At 34.0% G+C, this 20,309-nt stretch overlaps 2 long non-coding RNA genes across 2 annotated transcripts in view; one reads left to right on the top strand and one right to left on the bottom strand.

Moving 5' to 3' along the window:
* LOC146897872 (uncharacterized) overlaps positions 1-16,134 on the bottom strand; it is a 41,243-nt gene extending 25,109 nt beyond the window's left edge. Inside the window, exon 1 of the long non-coding RNA XR_015021284.1 lies at positions 15,685-16,134. This is a non-coding gene — a long non-coding RNA (uncharacterized LOC146897872). The remainder of the gene's footprint in view (positions 1-15,684) is intronic.
* On the top strand, positions 6,320-9,420 carry LOC146897873 (uncharacterized). The gene is made up of 4 exons (XR_015021283.1): positions 6,320-6,516; positions 6,611-6,818; positions 7,849-7,950; positions 8,542-9,420. It is a non-coding gene; the product is annotated as an uncharacterized LOC146897873 (long non-coding RNA).
* Positions 16,135-20,309: the final 4,175 nt, after the last annotated feature.

Raw genomic sequence — 20,309 nt, 5'->3', positions numbered from 1 at the left:
TTGTAGACTGTACATACTCCCTCCGTCCCAAATTATAAGCAAAAAAATCTCATTTTCTTTGTCCCAAAATATAAGCAAAAAAGACCAATTTTTATGTTACTTCAAAAAAATCATCTTTTCCAAAGTACAATTAAATGCAAATTGCATTCAATTTGTTCTTCTATCTATTCTCTCCATAATCATTAACCAATAAGAATTGTTTTTACATCTTTCTATGAAACTTATTCCAAGAAGAACACAAAAAATTATACATCAAACTACTATGTTTTTGTTTTCTTAATAAGTGTGAATTTGTGTTTTTTGCTTATAAATTGGGACGGAGGGAGTACTGCACAAGAGCCTTGACATGGAACATCCCGGCTTTGCAAACGTAGCCTTATAGGGAGACAATTGCGACAGACTCGCCATACAAAATTCCTAACCTTAAGGTTCTAGATGAGATTCCAATGTCCTACTCATCTTAGCCCAAAGGAGGCAAAAACATGAAACACCTAAACTGCTGGAAACATTAAGAAAAACACAACTTGCCTGACCTGCTAAAACTACATTCTCACACCAGGTTCCCGCAAAGCGATAAAAAACTCCAACCTCTAAAACAGAACAGCAGAACCGATCACAAATAAAACACCAAAAGCACCACCCAGCTTACCTAGACAAACAATCTCTAGGATTCCAACACCACTCATAATGCATAAAACTTAGAATACCAAGATAAAACCTTAATAGAATAAAAAAAATCATGCGCATCCTTGACACAATCACTAAAAATCCTATCGTTCCTCTCCTTCCAAATCGTCCAAATTGCGGCATGCCAAATCAACCAAAAACCTTTTCTATTGTATTTCTAGAGTCAAGAATGCGTCAAATTCTTGGGACTTTGCATCTCCTCCACTCACGATTTAGTAATGTTAATCCTCTTTTTTGTCTCTCTCACTAATGGCTAATGTGTTGTATATGACAATTACACTTTTTTACTTTGAGTTTAATCTTTGCAGTTGGAGTCTACAATAACTTGCTTTATATCAGTTCATTAGATATTTATTTATTGTTTTTCAACTTTTGGGTTAATTGCCATATAGGTTAATAAATTCCCTTAGTGAAGATTTGATCCCATCACGTATCCTTCCTGAAAACTTCTACTGTTTATATTTGATTTCGAGCTAAGCAATCAATGACAACCTGGAACAACAATCTCATGCTTCTTTCTATTCGCAGTTGTTGAAATCAACTAAAATACGAACTCCCTTTGTTCCCAGTCCTAGGAAGAAATCATATGCCTTGTCAATTCCTGGGGGACCACGCCAATCAAGCTTAGGTTCATTAGCTGCTGATCAGGGTAAATTTCTTGCATTACGAACATGTAATATTTTAAATGTGTTTCATGGAAGTGTCAAATGGTTTTGTTGACTGACACTCTACTGCTGGAGACGAAGAGTGCGACAAATTCTAGGGACCTTGGATCTCCTCCACTCATTGCATAAATTCCACTGTAATAGAAATACACAATAAAGGATTATACATAATTTAGTTACGTAATTTCTTTGAACTACGTTTTCTACTGCGAGTTTAATTTTTTCAGTTGGAGTCTACTATTACTTACTTTATACTACTATATTAAATACTTATTTATTGTTTTTAATCTTGTGGAGTTGATTGCCATACAGGTATATAAATTCGCTTTGTGAAGATTTGTTCCTTACGCATGCTACCATCCTGAAAGTTTCTACTGTTATGGTTTTCAGCTATAAGTTATCTGCGACAACCTGGAATGTTAATCTTATGTTTCTTTCTACTTCTAGATCTTAAGGATAAAGAAAGTCTATCTGAAGGAGAAGAAAGTCCACATAATGGATGTTTTTGAAAACAACATATTTACTAAAATACAAGTGTCATAAAGTGTTATAAAGCCACCAAAAACAAAGTGCCATGTACAGCAAGAAGGTCATTAACAATTAATCCACCACACTCTCTTTCCCAACATCAACATCATCTTCTGATCATACAATTTTTTTGGGTTCCAACTCCACTCATCATAAAGACAAGTTCCCATATCCGCTGCTGATTTTCCATTTTGGAAGAAGATTGAATCTGGAACGTTGGTTAAGACTTAGACATCATGGGACCCAAAGATCCACATTCAAAGACATTCAAGAAGTTCAAAAGGATGTATCCATAAAAATGGCACTAACAAGTTTAATTTAGATTTTATGTTTATGATTACGGTGAAATTTTTGAATTCTATTAATGACGTTCACCTTTTTGATATTCATTACTATTGATCTTGGCTCGAATTATATTTTACATGGTTTGTGATTCAGTTTATTTCATTTTATAAATTTAAATTATGCTCATGATATTGTTTTCTTTTTCGAATTGACTAGTAAATGTCATGTTCACCATAGCGAGAGAAATTAATTTTTTTAAAATGTGAAGTGTTGTTAAATAGTGGCTATAGTAATTGTGAAACGCTATTCGACGCAATTGCCATCCTTGTCTTTATTCATCATATTTGTTCGTAATGCCTTTTATATATATATATATATATATATATATATATATATATATATATATATATATATATATATTGATAAATGTACGAATGGAACCCAAATATCAATTGACTATTAGCCTTAGATGTTGAATTCAATCTAAAATAATCTTCAATCTAACAGGTCACTTTTGAGATAATGGATTGTTGGGTTGTGATTAAGAATTTAACGTTTATAAAGCCTTTGACGGTGACAAACTCACGGAAGAGTTTAGGGTTATATAATTGGAGAAGAGGGTTCAGAATCAAGAGATTGACGAGAGCTATTTTGTTATATTATCGTGAAACAAGGAGAATAATTGTTGAGAATATGTGCAAATTACTGAACAGCTTGAAGTAGATGATTCAACAAACCTTATCATCTTTCCTTTAGATATCTTTAGATATGAAAGGGTTCATAACGCGCTTCCTTTCTTTGTTTTTCTTCATAACTTTTTTTGAATCATTTTTTTTTAATCCACTTGCTTCCTTTCACATTGTAACAATTTTTTTTTGTTCCTGTGAGTTTCACTTTGACCGTTTTATTTCAAACCATTATAAAGTCCTTGTTTTTTTTTTTTTTTGAGAGAATAAAGTCCATGCTTTTATCGTCAGCATTTTTTAATCATTTTTTCCTGACATTATAAAGTCCAAAATAAATTTGCAATTCCAAAGATAAAACATATCCAATTAAAGTATGAAAAATAAAATCATCAAATGTTTAATTAGATCCTCTTCAAAACAAAATAGGATTCCATGCTTGTATCGTCAGCTTCCTTTTCAAAACTCTTGGAAATTCTACTCCATGTTATATCACCAGCATATTCCAATTAAAAGAACAAACAATATGATCAAATATTAGAAGTCTAAAGAATTTTATAAATAAAATGAATAATAAATGTGTACCTAAACTTTTGGAAGGAGAATTGGATTTCAATTTGCATCTTTACAAATTTTATTTTTCTTGTTTTCCTTCGTCTTTTCCTTTAGAGGACATGTGACAATGTTCCGTCCTAAACCTTTGCATAATCCACAAGTGTTCATTTTATGTGATAACTCTTTTCCACATTTAAGTCGTCGCCGTTTGGGACGGCCTTTAGGTTTGGAGGACAACGTGTTGTGGGTGAGGTTCATTGTTACAATCTAGTACCTGCTCCACAACAACAACATTAACTAGAGATTCCACATCATTATCATCGTATGATGCTTGAAGAAACCACCGTGAAGGCAAGTAGTTAGGAGGGATTTTATGACAATCTTTATGAGGAAAAATACAAAGAATATGACAACATAATATCCCCCAAAATTCAAAAAGCTTGCAACTACATGTAGCTACCTTACCATCCAAAAACACTACATGTTTGCTACTCTTAACATCTTTATAAAACCGCACCACAAACACATTACCATTTTCATGATCAATTGAATATTGTGTGGACCTCTCAAACTCCTCTTGAAACTTTTGAAAAGAAAATTAAGTGAGAACACTATGAGCTTGCTCTTGTAAAGGTGAGATCAACTTCATATTTGATCCTTTGCACTTCTCTAACATTATATCGTGGTCTTCTTTTTGCTTAATATCATCAATTGCTACATCAACCTAAAGTTAATTTAAAAGAATTAATATGGATGTTTGGGAATAAATACTAATGCATCATAACTTCCAAACTAATGAGTTCTAATATAGTGATCAATACAACATACCTGCTTTGCAAAGTCAGATAAACTTGTGTGAGAATTGCTGAATCTTTTAATGAATGCATTAATACTCTCCGATCTTCCTGTGGTTGTCATCCCACCAAAGAAATGATCACGAAGATAAGCGAGTGCCCAATAATTTCTGATTTCATACAACCCTTTCACATGTTTATTTGACTGCAAGTTATACTTAGCAATAACTACAGCCCATTGATGCTCAAATTCTTCACATGTCTCTAACTTATACAACTCATAAAAATCAGAACACCATTTTGCATATTTGTCTTGAAGTATAGCATTAAACCAACTACTAAACTTGAAAGTTATGTGCCATATGCAGAAACTATGTTTTGTCGATGGCAACTCTTTTGAGATTGCTTCTTTCATGCATGGATCTTGATCGGTTAGTATAGTTGTTGGTTCTTATATTAAATTGACACAAATGGAAGTTTTTACTGAAAGGTTGAAGGAAAACACTGGAATGTTTTTAGATGCCTCAGCTGCAGGTAGAATGAAGGTAAAAACTGATTCGGAGGTGCAAACATTTATTGAGAACATGGTTCAAAATGAGTAATGAGATGATAATGATAAAGGCAAGAAAGGTGTTTTTGAGCTAGATAATGATAATAATAATAGATAATTTGTGGGTGGACACAAAAATTTGAAAACTTAATTTGTAAAAAAAATACAATTCATATTATTAAAAAAATGCATAGTATTTAATTATTATTTTTTCTACATTATTTTGTGTGACAAATGGAATGTTCAAATCTTTATATTCATGCAAGTACAAGAGCTATCAAAATAGGCGTACCCATAATGGTCGGCCTACCAACCTGAATAAAATGTAGGTTTAGGCCTTAATATTCTATCCCGAACGTTTTCCTAGCTTTTCTTGTACGGGCCACGGGTAGTCCATTTTACTCAAATAACTAAAAATGCTATAATAAATTAGTAGCATTTATGAAACACTAAAATTTTACCTTTCTCTAATCACACGATAATTTTATTTGATGAAATAAATTACAAGACAATTGAATGTGGATCCGGCTCCTCTAAAGTGATGAACTCACTTGAGAGCGTAAAGTTGACAATATCAACCGTTGATAGATAATTTAAAGGTAGTTATTGTAGGTATATCATAACAAATAATGAGTTTGTTGCAATAACAACCCTTGATTCACTCGCTTTACGCTTTACTCGCTTAATTGCTTTACATGATTTTTTCCTGTTGAATGCATAGATACTAAAAAAAATTAAAAATATTCAATTTTTATGAATTGTAAGACTTAAGAAGATCGTAACCGCTTTAAGATGCAAACTGGTAAACTTGAATGAAGTTGTGTCACGCCAAAACATTCATGCTTTTTTTTTTTTAGTTTTGTTTTTTTAATTATATATCTTTGGATAAATCTATATTATATATAATGAGATACCATATATAAAGGAAATATGAAGTTTTGGTCTAGCTTTTATTTTCTTCCAATTACACCCTTAAATAAATTTGTCTAAATAATTCTATTTATTAGTGTCATTAAAAAAGATAAGAATTTTACACACAAAAAAAATCTATATTAATGTTATATTGTTGGTGTGATTAAAAAATATAACTATTAATCTTATATTTGCTATATTGTTTGGTAATTGAAAAAGATAAACATAGTTTTTACAATTTGAAAGGCACAAAAAATTATAGATATAACTTTAATCAAAACAAAAACTTCATTAAAAAAAATATCGCTCATAATTTACATGCATTGCCGCAATAAAAAAAAGCGTGAAGATTGACACGATGCTTGTCTGGAAGCTAGTTGAAAATAACGTGCATGGGAGTTTTTTTGAACATTCTACAATGTTTTGAAAAATATGAAAATAATTAAAGCAGGTCCATTTAGCCTGTGGCCTTTATAGGGTCATATAGTTTTTTTTTTTGTTTTGAAGAGAGTCATATAGTTTTTTTAAAGTCCATTTTAAATGGAGCTTTTTAGCCCAGCCCGATAAAGTCTAATGTCTGTTAGGGCCAGCCTTAAACAGGTCGGGTAGGGTAACCCATCTTCACAGCCATACATAATAGATTGATGTATAGGTTTTGACAAGGAACCCTTTTTGCCAGCTGCACCCGCAGCTACGCACCAACACTTTGTTCCCCTCCTTCCACCAGCCACATCTAATCATTTTCACATTTTAGAAGCTTGTGAGTAGAAGGAAGATTACTTGTTACATTCACTATCATCTCAAATCAAACGAACCAAATACTGCAATTTGTGAGCTTGGAGTTTAACTACATATAGGTGTGCAATATTTTGACTTCTTCATTAGATCTAATTTCATTTTCCTCTTCTCTCTGGTTCTAAATTATATTAAACTGTTATTTCCTTTCTGCAGCTTCATTGGAGAGATCTGATGCTAATCCTTGATCATGATGATTTTAATTTCTTGTCGTCATCTACCATCTCCTTTCTTTGGTGGTTTATTGGTGACGACATCGTTTTCTTTTTCTATGTCAACTTCAACTCGAGTGTGATTTCTTTGATTAAAAAAGTGAGAAATTCCAACATAATGGGCTGCTCAAAAGGTTGGCGGGATAAACACGGTATTTGAAAGCTGTCCCCACAGGAATTAAAATATTTAGTTGGATCGCTACCATGTGGGGGGGTTTATACTTTAGATTTTCTGTTTATGTTAAGGGTTAAATCGTCGAATTCTACGTTCATTTTTATGTATATTGATATTGATCATGTGTGTAGACACTCAATGCATCAACTATTCATGTCTTTTTAACACTGAGAGTGTAACGACTTTTTATCGCGACGTATGAGAAAACCTAGATACACATTGTCTTGAAGCCTAATCAATTCAAGCAGGCGAACACGTACGCGATCTTAGTACAATTTAATTTTGTTTTCCAATTGGATGATTCAATATATCGTAACATAAACAACTTGATTTATCCCTTGTTTTAAACATTTTCCAAGAGATTGCATTTAATTTATAGGTATGCGTTGAATGTTTTGAAGTGAGTAAAGTAATGTAGGAATAATTACAGATTTATTTACAAATCTGAGAATGATATAAACAACAGAATCAAATTTGAGAATTATAAATATGTTTCATGGAAGTATTAAATGGTTTTGTTGAATGCTTTATTAAGTTTCTTGCATTCAGGGTGTGTAATATTTGAAATATATTTCATGAAATCATCAAATTATTTGTTTGAATGCTTCATGAAGTTTCAATGTGGTTATTGTATTGTTGGAGTCAAGAATGTGACAAATTCTTGGGACTTTGGATCTCCACCACTCATAATTTAGTTGAATCCTCTTTTTTGTCTCTCTTACTAATGGCTAATGTGTTGTATATAACTACCATGTTTTCTACCTTCTCTTACCATCTGTCAAATAGTATTTTTAATTATTTATCAAAATAAATAAATTATCCTCTTGTTGAATTATCGTAGTGGAAATATTTGCAGTTGCGATTCTACTTGATATCCCTATCGTATTGAGCAAATTACTATCAGTTTTCATGTAGAAAGAAAGGAAATGCATTTTTTATTACTCTCGTCCAATGTATCCTTTTTCTATGAATGTCTATCACTTACTGTGCTGTATTTTCTGTTGCAGTCATATTATTGTCTAGATACCGAGCAGTATTTCAACACATATCGCATGGTCATACGATATTTAAACTATGCTAAGAAAAACCGGGTTGGTGCCTACGGACCGGTGAGTTAAACTTTATTTTTCCTAAATCATCACATCAATTTTGTGAAACTTTCTTGCATTTTAGACATGTAATATATTAAATGTGTTTCATGTAAGTATCGTACGGTTTTGTTGACTGCGTTATTAACTTTCAATGTGGTTACTGACATATATTGTACTGTTAGAGATGAAGAGTACGACAAATTCTTGGGACTTTGGATCGTCTCGCTCATTGCATAATTTAGATATGTTAATCCTCTTATTGTTGTGTGTCTCTATGTCTCTCTCTCTCTCTCTCTCTCTCTCTCTCTCTCTCTCTCACTAGTGACTATGATTAATATGTCGTATATGACAACTATATTTTCTACCTCAAGTTTAATTTTTTCAGTTGGAGTCCGAAATACCTTAATTTATATCAGTTTATTAGATTAGATACTAATTTATCGTTTTTCAACATGTGTAGTTGATTGCCATATAGGTTTATAAGTTCGCTTTATGTAGATTTGTTCCTACACATGCTACCCTCCTGAAAGTTTCTACTGTTATAGTTTTGAGTTATAAATTATCTGCGACAACCGAAATTTTTTATCTTATGTTTCTTTCTATTTTCAGATCACAAGATTGGAATCTCGCCGCATCAGTTTTCCGTTTTCATCTCCGACCAAAACAGTGACCGGAAAATTCCTTTCACCGCCAAGGTCAACATCCCCGCAGTTGCGAGTGACGACGGCGCCTATGCATTTTATGTGAAGCAGTGTGGGAGTTATAAGAAGGCTTTGGTGAAGAAGAATAAGAACTTGTCGGAGAAAAAAATGCTTCAATGCCTTGTCGGTGGTTCCTGGCCGGTGTCTGCGGCGAAGGTTTTGGTTTTTGAATGTGGTGAAATGGAGAGAAGGATGCTGAAGTTTAAGATGGAAAGAGAGGCATTTTGTTAATCTTATGGTTTTGAGCTGTACAGAGACACTGATAAAAAGGTTATAAGGCCACCTTACACAAAGAGCCGTGTACACAAAGAAGGACATTAGAAATTAAGCTCAATTCCCCCCACGCAAAGCACCACATTCTCTTTCCCAACATCAACATCATCTCCTCTTCATACAACTTTTCGTGTTTCAACTCAACTCGTAAAAAAGACAAGTTACAATATCCACGGTTGATTTTCCATTTTGGAAGAAGAATTCATCTGGAACGTTGGTTAAGACATATACATCATGGGACCTAAAGATTGCATCTGGAACGTTGGTTAAGACATATACATCATGGGACCTAAAGATTGCATCTGGAACGTTGGTTAAGACATAGACATCGTGCGACCCAAAGATCAACATTCAAAGACATTCAAGAAGTTCAAAAGGATGGCTCCATAAAATCTATACTAACAAATTTAATTTAGATTTTATGTTTATGATTACGGTGAAATTTTGAATTCTAGTAATGACATTCAAGATTTTGATATTTATTAATATTGATCTTGCCTCGAATTATCTCTTACATTGTTTGTGATTCAGTTTATTTCATTTTACAAATTAAAATTATGCTTCTGATATTGTTTTTTTTCTTCGAATTGGCTAGTAAATGTATGTTTGCTAATTAAGTGCTGAAAAATCTGATCAGTTTGTTTCAACTGAAAATAGAGGCTATAGTGGTAACAGGATTTGAACATATTAATATGATCCCATGATACACTATTTAGTAGAAAATTTTGTCGAAAAGCGGTATATTGCATTGTCGCTCATAGAAATTTGACATTATTGAAGATGTGTGAAACAAAGTACAAAGGGTGCTAATTTTCTCCTCACGTATGACTTTGGATCCTGGATGACTACAACAAGTTTCTATGGGTTCAAAATTAATTTACATTGTCTTTTAAGTTTGGTGTTATATTGATCCAAATACATGTAAACTTGCCTCAATTTGTGGAATCAGTGTGTCCTCTTTATTAAGTATCTTTGATGTTTTAGTCTTAGCTAAGAATTTCTATTTTCATTTCTTAGACTCAAACATCAAGAAAGGAACGTATTCATTTATTAAGTATCTCTGAAGTTTTAGCCTCTTTATGGTTTGTTGTTGTTTACATTTTTTAATTTTTATTTTTAGAGGATTTCTTTTCATTTGAATCGAATTAAGTGGAAATATTTGAAGCAGCACTTTTACTCGGTATCTTCGACATAGAAAAAATGAAATGATTTATTATAGAGATATTGCAACACCTGGACACTTCCAGCTGTCTAAATCTGTTACAAAGCAGCATCAGCAAAGGGAGCAGATTCACTCATTAGATTCTGATTTATGTCATCATTCATAGCATATGGCAAATCGGGATCGAACATAACAATCTGTATCCCCAACATGGTCAGAAACATCATTGCAGAAGTTAAGTTTAGCTCCTCTCTGAACTCTGGAGCTAGTGATTCCTCCTCTCTAGACTTCAAAGTTCGTTCTTTATTCCAGATTCCTTCGCATTCTAGCAGGCAGATTCACGTTAGTGAGGTTTATTGGAGACCTCCGCGGATGGGAAACATAAAAATAAACATTGACAGATTTTCTTATGGCTCACCCTCTTGTGGGGCTATTGGCATTGTAATTCATGACTGGTAAGCTAAATTCCTGGGAGGCTTTGTTCATAACATTGTAAATGCTTCTGCTTGTGTGACGGAGGTTTGCACAGCCATGTATGCACTAGAGAAAGCAGTTGAGATGCAGTGGCGGGATGTTTGGATTGAAACCGACTCTTTAATGGTAGTTAAGGAATTTTCTAACCATTTGGATGTTCCTTAGACTTTGAGAGTGAGATGGCTGAATTGTTTAGCCTTGGCACAATCGTTTTCTTGTACTTTTTCACATATTCATTGGGAGGGCAATACAGTGGCTGATGCCTTAGCTAAAAAACGTCATAGTCTGCCTAGTTTTTATTCTCAATGGTGAGCAGAGCCTCCACATTTTATTTTACCTTTGTTACATAGAGATTCTACAGGTTTACCTTTTCTTAAAACAGTCACTATGTAATTTGTAATTGGTTCCAGGCAATTTCTGGTTTTTAATTTTCATTACCTAATAAAAAAAAAATGAAGATATTGAGCAGTTTTTCCGCATGTGCATTTTTTCTGTAAAAAAGTTGCCATTACGGTGGTTGAAACCGCCACAATACACACTTTTTTTGGTTGAAAAAGTGTGTACTAAGGCGGTTGAAACCGCCCAATAAAAAATATTAGCCGTCATTTTATTCAACGCGTATTATGACAGCTTGCATGACGGCTCTTCTTAAATCAATATTTTAAATTTAGTGGCAGTAAAAATGATGGCAGTTTTAAAAACGTCATTTGGGCAAATTCTTCGTAAACTGACATTTTTTTTATACCTCCACCAATTGAACTTTTTTCTATTAATGTATATCAGTTGATTGTGTTGCATTTTTCTGTTGTAGGCTTATTATTGTCAAGATATTGAACATATTTTCTACATGCGCATTTTTTCCTGTAACTATATAGGACTTTTTTAGCTGAAAAAGTGTATATTATGGCGATTAAAACTGCAATTTTCATGATAAAAAAAATTAGTCGTCATTTTATTCAACGCGTATTTTGATAGTTTGCATGGCGGTTCTTCTTAAACCGATATTTTAAACTTTATGGCAGGAAAAATCATGACATAAACTTTCACTACAAGAAAATCACTGATTTGCTACGAAACAAATTGTAGCTAACGCGCAGCCAATTACTAGCAAAACTCATTTAGCTACCTTTTAGTTGTGATTTAGCTGTCATACTGGCCGTAGCATAGATAGGGAGCAAAATATTTTCTATATTATATATAATGAGATACCGTATATAAAGGAAATATGAGGTTTTGGTCTAGCTTTTATATTCTTTCAATTACACCCGTAAATAATTTTTTTCTATATAATTTTATTTGTTGGTGTCATTAAAAAAGATAAGAATTTTACACTAAAAAAAAATCTTCAATAATGCTATATTGTTGGTGTGATTAAAAAATATAAGTATTAATCATATATTTGCTATATTGTTTGGTAATTGAAAAAGAGAAAAATAGTTTTTTCAATTTGAAAGGCACAAAAAATTATAGATATAACTTTAATCAAAACAAAAACTTTATTAAAAAAAAAAATTGTTAATAATATACATGCATTACTGCAATAAAAAAAGCGTGAACACGGGCAAGAAGTGCTTGTCTGAACGCAAGAAGAAAATAATGCGCATAATAAATTTTGTTGAACATTCTAGTCTATAATGTTTTGAAAAATATGAAAATAATTAAGGCAGGTCCATTTAGCCTATGGCATGTATAGGGTCATATAGTTTTAGCCCAGCCCGATAAAGTCTAACGTCTGTTAGGGTCGGCCCTAAACAGGTCGGGTAGGGTAACCCATCTTCACACCAATACATAATAGATTGATGAATAGGTTTTGAAAAGGAACCCTCTTTGCCAGCTGCAGCCGCAGCTACCCACCAACAATTTGTTCCCCTCCTTCCACCAGCGGCATCTAATCATTTTTCACATCTTAGAAGCTTGTGAGTAGAAATAAGATTACTTCTTACATTCACTATCATCTCAAATCAAACGAACCAAATACTGCAATTTGTGAGCTTGGAGTTTAACTACATATAGGTCTGCAATATGTTTATGTAATATCCTGTCTGTCAGTATCGGTATATTACCCGTTGATCGTGCCAGAGGAATTAAATTCATGGAAAGTAAGTTAATGGATAATATTTTATGAGATGTCAGCTTTTTACGGGGAAAAGTATCAGTGTCGTATCAAGTACGCTTGAATAAGGGCATTTTGGTAACTTCACACGAAAGAGATATTTATTTGGTTTTGACCCAAAATATCCCATTCTTCCTTATCCTTTCTCTCTCTAAGTTTGTTGGAAAAGAATTTCTCTCCCTTCTCTCTCCATTCTCACGCCCTCTTCCTCTCTTTTCTTCACTAATCCATTCCAAAACTTCTTCCACTTCATAATCAAGCTTATATTATGGTACCTCCAAGGCTTGGAAACAAATAGAAGCTTCATTTGAGCTTGTTCTTAAACTCTATTATCACAAGGAAATAATCATGAGATGAGGGTTTTTGTTGAAGGAAGTTTGGGTTGGAATAAAGATGATCAATCAAGGATGATGGTGTCTTAGATTGCAAGGAAATATCAAGATGTAAAAGTTAGGAACCAAGGAAGTAAGTTGACCAAGAGCTAGGGTTTTGGTTGTTTGGGCTTGGAAGGTTGGAAATCAAGTTCACATCATGATTAGGTGAGTTCTTTAGCTAGTTCTCCTACCTTGGGTTGTGCAAATCCTTGTGAGAAAAGTATGAATTGTGTTAGTATAAGTTTTAGGGTTTTGGTACCCCTTTTGCTATTAGTCATTGAAATTAGTTGTTTGTTGTCATGTAATTGTTATAAGCTGTTTTCCTATGTATTCTGGGTGTCTTGTGTGCATTGGAAACTCAATTTTGAGGTTTAGAGGTCAAAATTACGAATTCTGCAGGTCTGGTACTGAAGAACCTCGCTTAAGCGAGAAAAATCTCGCTCAAGCGAAATAAATGTCGAATCAAATTAAAATCTCGCTTGGAATCTCGCTCAAGCGAGAAATCTCGCTTGGAATCTCGCTCAAGCATGATGAATCTCGCTCAAGCGAGATTTCACAGCACAACAATTTTTTTACAAGAAAATTCATGAAATGTAGTGGTTTCGACCAAGTTTTTCCCTGCAGTCTCTTATAACTTTAAGAACCCCTCAAAGTCAAGTTATCATTGCACATTACACCTAAGGATATTGGTAAAGAAATGCATGAACAACATCAAGAATTTCATTGACGAATAGCACATGAGATGTTATGAAATGCAATATGTCCGGGTAGTGATGAACTAAGAAAGGGAATGAACGTAGAGCCTCGACATAGCTTGTTGAGAACTAGAAGTTAAGCATGAACCTTATGTATGTTAAGACGGGAAGTATATTCTCTTCGCACGTGACTAAGAATGATTAAGTATGTAAGATAAGCCGTGAATTGATAGCAAACTCTTCACGTATGAATAGATATGAACATGAATGAATATAAGGTAGATTACTACTAATCGGATCGACCCCGGATCCGAGGTAAACGAGTATGCATGTATAGGTTAGAAACCTTTCATGAATGTTTATGAATGTTAAGACCATGATATGTATGTGTAGTTTATCACACTTAGGATCGCTTAAGGATCCGTGGTAAATGAGTAAGTAAGACGTAGGTAACGTGAGAACGGGATAAGCTTCTTTCGAGAGGGGCCCGCACGTCACTGAGGGAGTCTGATTACCTTAGCTAGGTATTTTCGGTATGTATGGGATTGTACTCGGGGTTACTCCACCCGGGACTTTCCGTAAAATGAATCAAGATAATGAATGATTGTTCAACATTGATATTGTGAATGTATGAATGTTTATGATTATGCATGATATGATGTTAGCTAAGAACAAGTCGTGCATTAGAGTATGTTATGAATGTTATACCGATGACGATCATAGGTTTCCCTTATCGTCCGGTTTAGGACCGTGTCATGAATATGTATGTTAAGTTTTGATGCGTATATCGTATCTTGAGATTGCGGTTCTAGGATTCCTTAACCTCCATGACACGCATGATGATAGTAAGACCTATAACAAGTAAGATGAACCTATGACGGTATAGTATGCACTACCGTCTAAGAAAGCAAGTCCCCACACACGTATAATCAACCGCCAGGTTGTATTGTAGACACATGGTGACCGTAGGTTTCCCCGTGGTTGCCTATAGCCTAGGATTAGGTGGAACTCACTGAGACATTATGTCTCATCCCAATCCTTATTTGTTGCAGATTAACAGGTTGGACATCAAGGTAGTAGCCAGATGGATATTTCCGCAAGAACTCGTTCGTACTCGCAGCATGATGGTTATGGATTTCAAGGACGTATTTGTGATACTTTAGTAAAGATGAATTGTATTGATAATGTACGAACGCGTTTTGTTGTATCATATATTCATACAAAGTTTTTATGTTGTAAATTTTTAATGTATCCAGTACTAAACTAACGCACATGCTAGACTTTCTAGATACGTCTAGTGTGGGTGTTACAGTTTACTTCTTCAATAGATCTGATTTCATTTACCTCTTCTCTCTGGTTCTAATTTATACTAAACTGTAATTTCCTTTCTGCATCTTCATTGGAGAGATCTGATGCTAGTCCTTGATCATGATGATTTTAATTTCTTGACGTCATCTACAATCTGCTTTCTATGGTGGTTTATTGGTGACGACATCGTTTTATTTTTCTATGTCAACTTCAACTCGAGTGTGATTTCTTTGATTAAAAAAGTGAGAAATTCCAACATAATGGGCTGCTCAAAATGATGGTGGTATAAACACGGTATGCGAAATTATACTTTAGATTTTCTGTTTATGTTTAGGGTTTAATCATCGAATTCTACATTCATTTTTATATTTATTGATAGTGTAATGAATGGATCTGATTGTAGATTTTGCTACTCGCATCCATGGAGGTTTCCTGGTCTAAACTCCCAACGGAACTTCTGAATATAATATCACAACGACTCTACGACGAAGTCAATCTCATTCGATGTCGATCGGTTTGTTCGACATGGCGCTCATCCTCAATCCCCAATCATTATCAAATTTTACCTTTCAAATACCCACTCCTCAAATTACAAGTTCTTACTGATCCGAACGACATTGATACCAACAACAACACCACATCTTTTTGGTACCTCTCCAAACAAAATATATTCCTCATCAAACCGCCACAACAAGAAGAACAGACCCTAACCCTACGCCCTTGGTTGATAAGTACTAGCCAAAACACACGTGGCCAAACCAAATACTTTCACCTACTCCCCCAATATCAGACATTTAATTGCGGTTTAGTGCTGGATTACAACAAATTACATGTTCTCCATTTAGGAAGCGCCTGTTATGCCTTGGACTTTGACTTAACAGTAAACAAGCAACTCTGCAGTGGTGAATAGTTGTACCCTAAAAAGGTTGTTGCTGCTACGTGCCATGGAAAAAAGCCTCTCATTGTTGGCGCGTTAATCTCTCCCCCATATTCGGTACTTTTGAAATTCGGACATGAGAACTGGAAGGTGATCCCCGACATGTCAGCAAATTTCGGAGACATATGCCTTTTTAAAGGGCGGCCTTACGCAGTTGACAAAATTATAGTATATTTTACCACTCAATGATTCTGCTATTCAAGTCTTTTTACCACTGAGAGTGTAACGAATTTTTATTGCAACGTAAGAGAAAACCTAGATACACATTGTCTTGATGCCTAAGCAATTCAAGCAGGCGAATAAGTACACGATCTTAGTACAATTTAATTTTGTTTTCCAATTGGATGATTCAATATTTTGTAACATAAACAACTTGATTTATTCTTGAGATATTGCAATCTTTTTCTCTGTTAAATTGTAGTTTAAAGAATGAGATGTCTAGAAATTGTTGCATTTGTCAATCATGCCACATGATAAAAACTTGTGCAAATTTCCCCTGTTTTAAATATTTTCCAAGAGATTGCATTTAATTTATAGGTATGTGTTGTGGGTTTTGAAGTGAGTAAAGTAATTTAGGAATAATTACAGATTTATTTACAAATCTGAGAATGATATAGACAAGAGAATCAAATTTGAGAATTATAAATGTGTTTTATTGAAGTATTGAATGGTTTTGTTAAATGCTTATTAAGTTTCTTTCATTGGATGTGTAATATTTAAAATATATTTGATGGAAATACATGTAAACTTGCCTCAATTTGTGGAATCAGGGTGTCCTCTTTATTGATAACTCACAAACGACATGAGCCGCTTGATATATGAATTTTTATTATGTATGAAAATGATATATGATTGTGTTTATTACGTATCTTTGATGTTTTAGTCTTAGCTAAGCATTTCTATATTCATTTGTAACGAAACTAAATAACTTTGTTGAATTTTAATTCACTATGGTTTTCTGTTGTTTACATTTTCTGTTAATTTTTTCTTTGTGGAGGATTTCTTTTCATTTTAATAGAATTAAGCAGAATTATTTGAAGCAGCACTTTTACTCGGTACCTTTGACATTGAAAAAATGAAATGATTTTTTGAATACTCTCCACCAATGGATCTTTTTTCTATAAATGTCTATCAGTTACGCAGCAGCATCAGCAAAGGGAGCAAATTCTCTCAGCAGATTCTGATTTCTGTGATCATTCATAGCATATGGCAAATCTGGATCGAACATAACAACCGGTATTTTCAATTCAAGGAACTCAATATCCCCAACATGGTCAGAAACATCATTGCAGAAGTTAAGTTTAGCTCCTCTCTGAAATCTGGAGCTAGTGATTCCTCTTCTCTAGACTTCAAAGTTCGTCCTTTATTCCAGATCGCATTCTAGCAGGCAGGTGCACGTTAGTGAGGTTTTTTGGAGACCTACGCGGAGGGGAAGCATAAAATTAACATTGACGGATCTTCTTATGGCTCACCCTCTTGTGGGGCTATTGGCATTGTAATTAGTCACTGCGAAGCTAAGTTCCTGGAAGGCTTTGCGCAGCCACGTATGCACTAGAGAAAGCAGATAAGATGTAGTGGCAGGATGTTTGGATTGAAACCGACTCTTTAATGGTAGTTAAGGCATTTTCTAACCATTTGGATGTTCCTTGGACTTTGAGAGTGAGATGGCTGAATAGTTTAGCCTTGGCTCAATCTTTTTCTTGTACTTTTTCACATATTCATAGGGAGGGAAATCCAGTCGCTGATGCCTTAGCTAAAAACGGTCATAGTCTGCCTAGTCTTTATTCTCAATGGTGGACAAAGCCTCCACGTTTTATTTTACCTTTATTACATAGAGATTCTACCGGGTTATATTTTCTTAAAACAGTCACTGTAATTTGTAACTGGTTTCAGGCCATTCCTGGTATTTAATTTTCATTAACTTATCAAAATAAATTGAGATATTGAGCATTTTTTTCCGCAAGCGCATTTTTTCTGTAAAAAAGTTGCCACTATACACACTATACACACTTTTTTTTGTTGAAAAAAGTGTACATTAAGGCGGTTGAAACCGCCGTTATAATAAAAAAATATTAGCCGTCATTTTATTCAACGCGTAATATGACAGCTTGCATGACGGTTCTTCTTAAATCAATATTTTAAATTTAGTGGCAATTCTGGCAAATTATTCTTAAATCGACATTTTTTTTATACTTTCCACCAATTGATCTTTTTTCTATTAATGTATATCAGTTGATTGTATTGTATTTTTCAGTTGTAGGCTTATTATTGTCAAGATACTGAACATATTTTCAACATGTGCATTTTTCTGTAAAACGTGGTCATGACAGCGGTTCAAACTGCCAATATACGACTTTTTTAGCTTAAAAAGTGTACATTATGGAGGTTAAAACTGCAATTTTGATAATAAAAAAAATTAGCCATCATTTTATTCAACGCGTATTTTGATTGTTTGCATGGCGGTTCGTCTTAAACTGATATTTTAAACTTTATGGCAGGAAAAATTATGACATAAACTTTGTTTGCATGGCTGTTCTTCTAAAACTCAACTTTGTCCCCATCTTTTGACACTTAAAATGGTTTTTAGGGAAGTCGTCAACTTTATTGATATTCCAAAATAGTCTCTAATTTTTTGCAACATTAAACAAGTGGTCCTTCTGTAATTTCAGGTTAACCAACAGAGTTAACTTTAGTCTCTTTCCATGTCTTTAGTGAAACACCTCCTTTTGATCTTTGTCTGCAAAAATTTAGGCTTTGTGAATGACTTTACTCTCCATTGTTGGTCTAAACTGTCATTAATGTTCTCATTCATGCATGCATAATATTTGGCTGTTCAAGAAGAAAAAAACAACTTTGATATAGTGTGACAACAACTATGCATACATGGACCAAAGATCTATAACAAATAGTGGAACCAAACATGGTGCTTTAGTAACTAGCGGGTCCTGCAAATAAAATGTTCAGATTAAATCTGAAAATAAATGAACTGGAAAATATATGTATGGATAGAGGATAAAAATTATTTACAAAAGTTTAAATTAATGAGCACGAGGAAAAGGGAAAACTATTAACTAGTAGTACAAATTTTTCAATATCGTAAAAAGTAAAAAAATAATACTATGCCCAGGGACTGAGCCAGAAAAATTTATCGAGGGGGGCGAAAATATACAACACGATAAATAAAATAAACAATAACAAGCATCTGCTATTAATAATTGTATAAATTTAGTTTAATGACAAAAAAAAATACCAAAATGTAGCCATTAAGATCACGTTTTTCTTTTCCTCTAAAAAAAAAATCATGTTTTTCTTCGTCCTCTTAGTTGATAAAACTCTTCCATGATTTCTTCAGTAGTGAATGTCTTTGCAATATCCTATTCAAGATAAATAGTCAAACTATCTGCAAGAAAATCATCTTCCATTTTATTGTGAAGCCTTGTTTTCACAAGCTCCATGGCTGAAAAAGCACGCTCCGTAGAAGCAGTGGAAATTGGGAGAGTCAACACAAGACGGATTACTTTATCAACCAAATGGTAAATTGTAGATTTTCCTATAAATGACCAGGTTCTGCATAACTCGGACATTGTAGAGATATCTTGAAATTCAGAATTCTTTACTACATCACCCTCATAATGTTTCAATTGAATCCTCAAGTGAACCTTCTCTTGACGAATAAAATCCTTTGGATAATAGTTTTCAACTACCCCAAGTTACACGGTTTAGATATCTTGGGTCCATAGTACAAAATGACGGAGAAATAGAAGCTGATGTACATCATCGTATTCAAGCTGGGTGGTTGAAATGGAGAAGAGCCTCAGGTGTTTTGTGCGATAAGAAAGTACCACTTAAGCTGAAAGGAAAGTTCTATCGGACAGCAGTCAGACCGGCAATGTTGTATGGTACGGAGTGTTGGGCGGTTAAGAGCCAACACGAGAGTAAAGTAAGCTTAGCGGAGATGAGGATGTTGCGTTGGATGAGTGGTAAGACTAGACATGATAGGATTAGGAATGACATCATTAGAGAGAGAGTGGGGGTAGCACCTATAGTAGAAAAGTTGGTAGAAAATAGGCTTAGATGGTTTGGACATGTAGAGAGAAGACACGTAGACGCCGTGGTAAGAAGAGTAGATCAAATGGAGGAGAGTCAGGTTAAAAGAGGTAGAGGAAGACCTAAGAAAACTATTAGAGAAACCATTAGAAAAGATTTAGAGGTCAATGAGTTGGATCCAAATATGGTCTTTGATAGAACATTATGGCGGCATTTGATCCATGTAGCCGACCCCACTTAGTGGGATAAGGCGTTGTTGTTGTTGTTGTTGTTGTAATAGTTTTCAACTAAAT

The sequence above is a fragment of the Medicago sativa genome, chromosome 8 (genome assembly GCF_051527215.1).
Source record: "Medicago sativa cultivar Bolivia chromosome 8, Bolivia_mono, whole genome shotgun sequence".
NCBI lineage: Eukaryota > Viridiplantae > Streptophyta > Magnoliopsida > Fabales > Fabaceae > Medicago > Medicago sativa.
The sequence above is the reverse complement of the archived record's forward strand: the minus strand, read 5'-3'. Positions and strand labels throughout refer to the sequence as shown.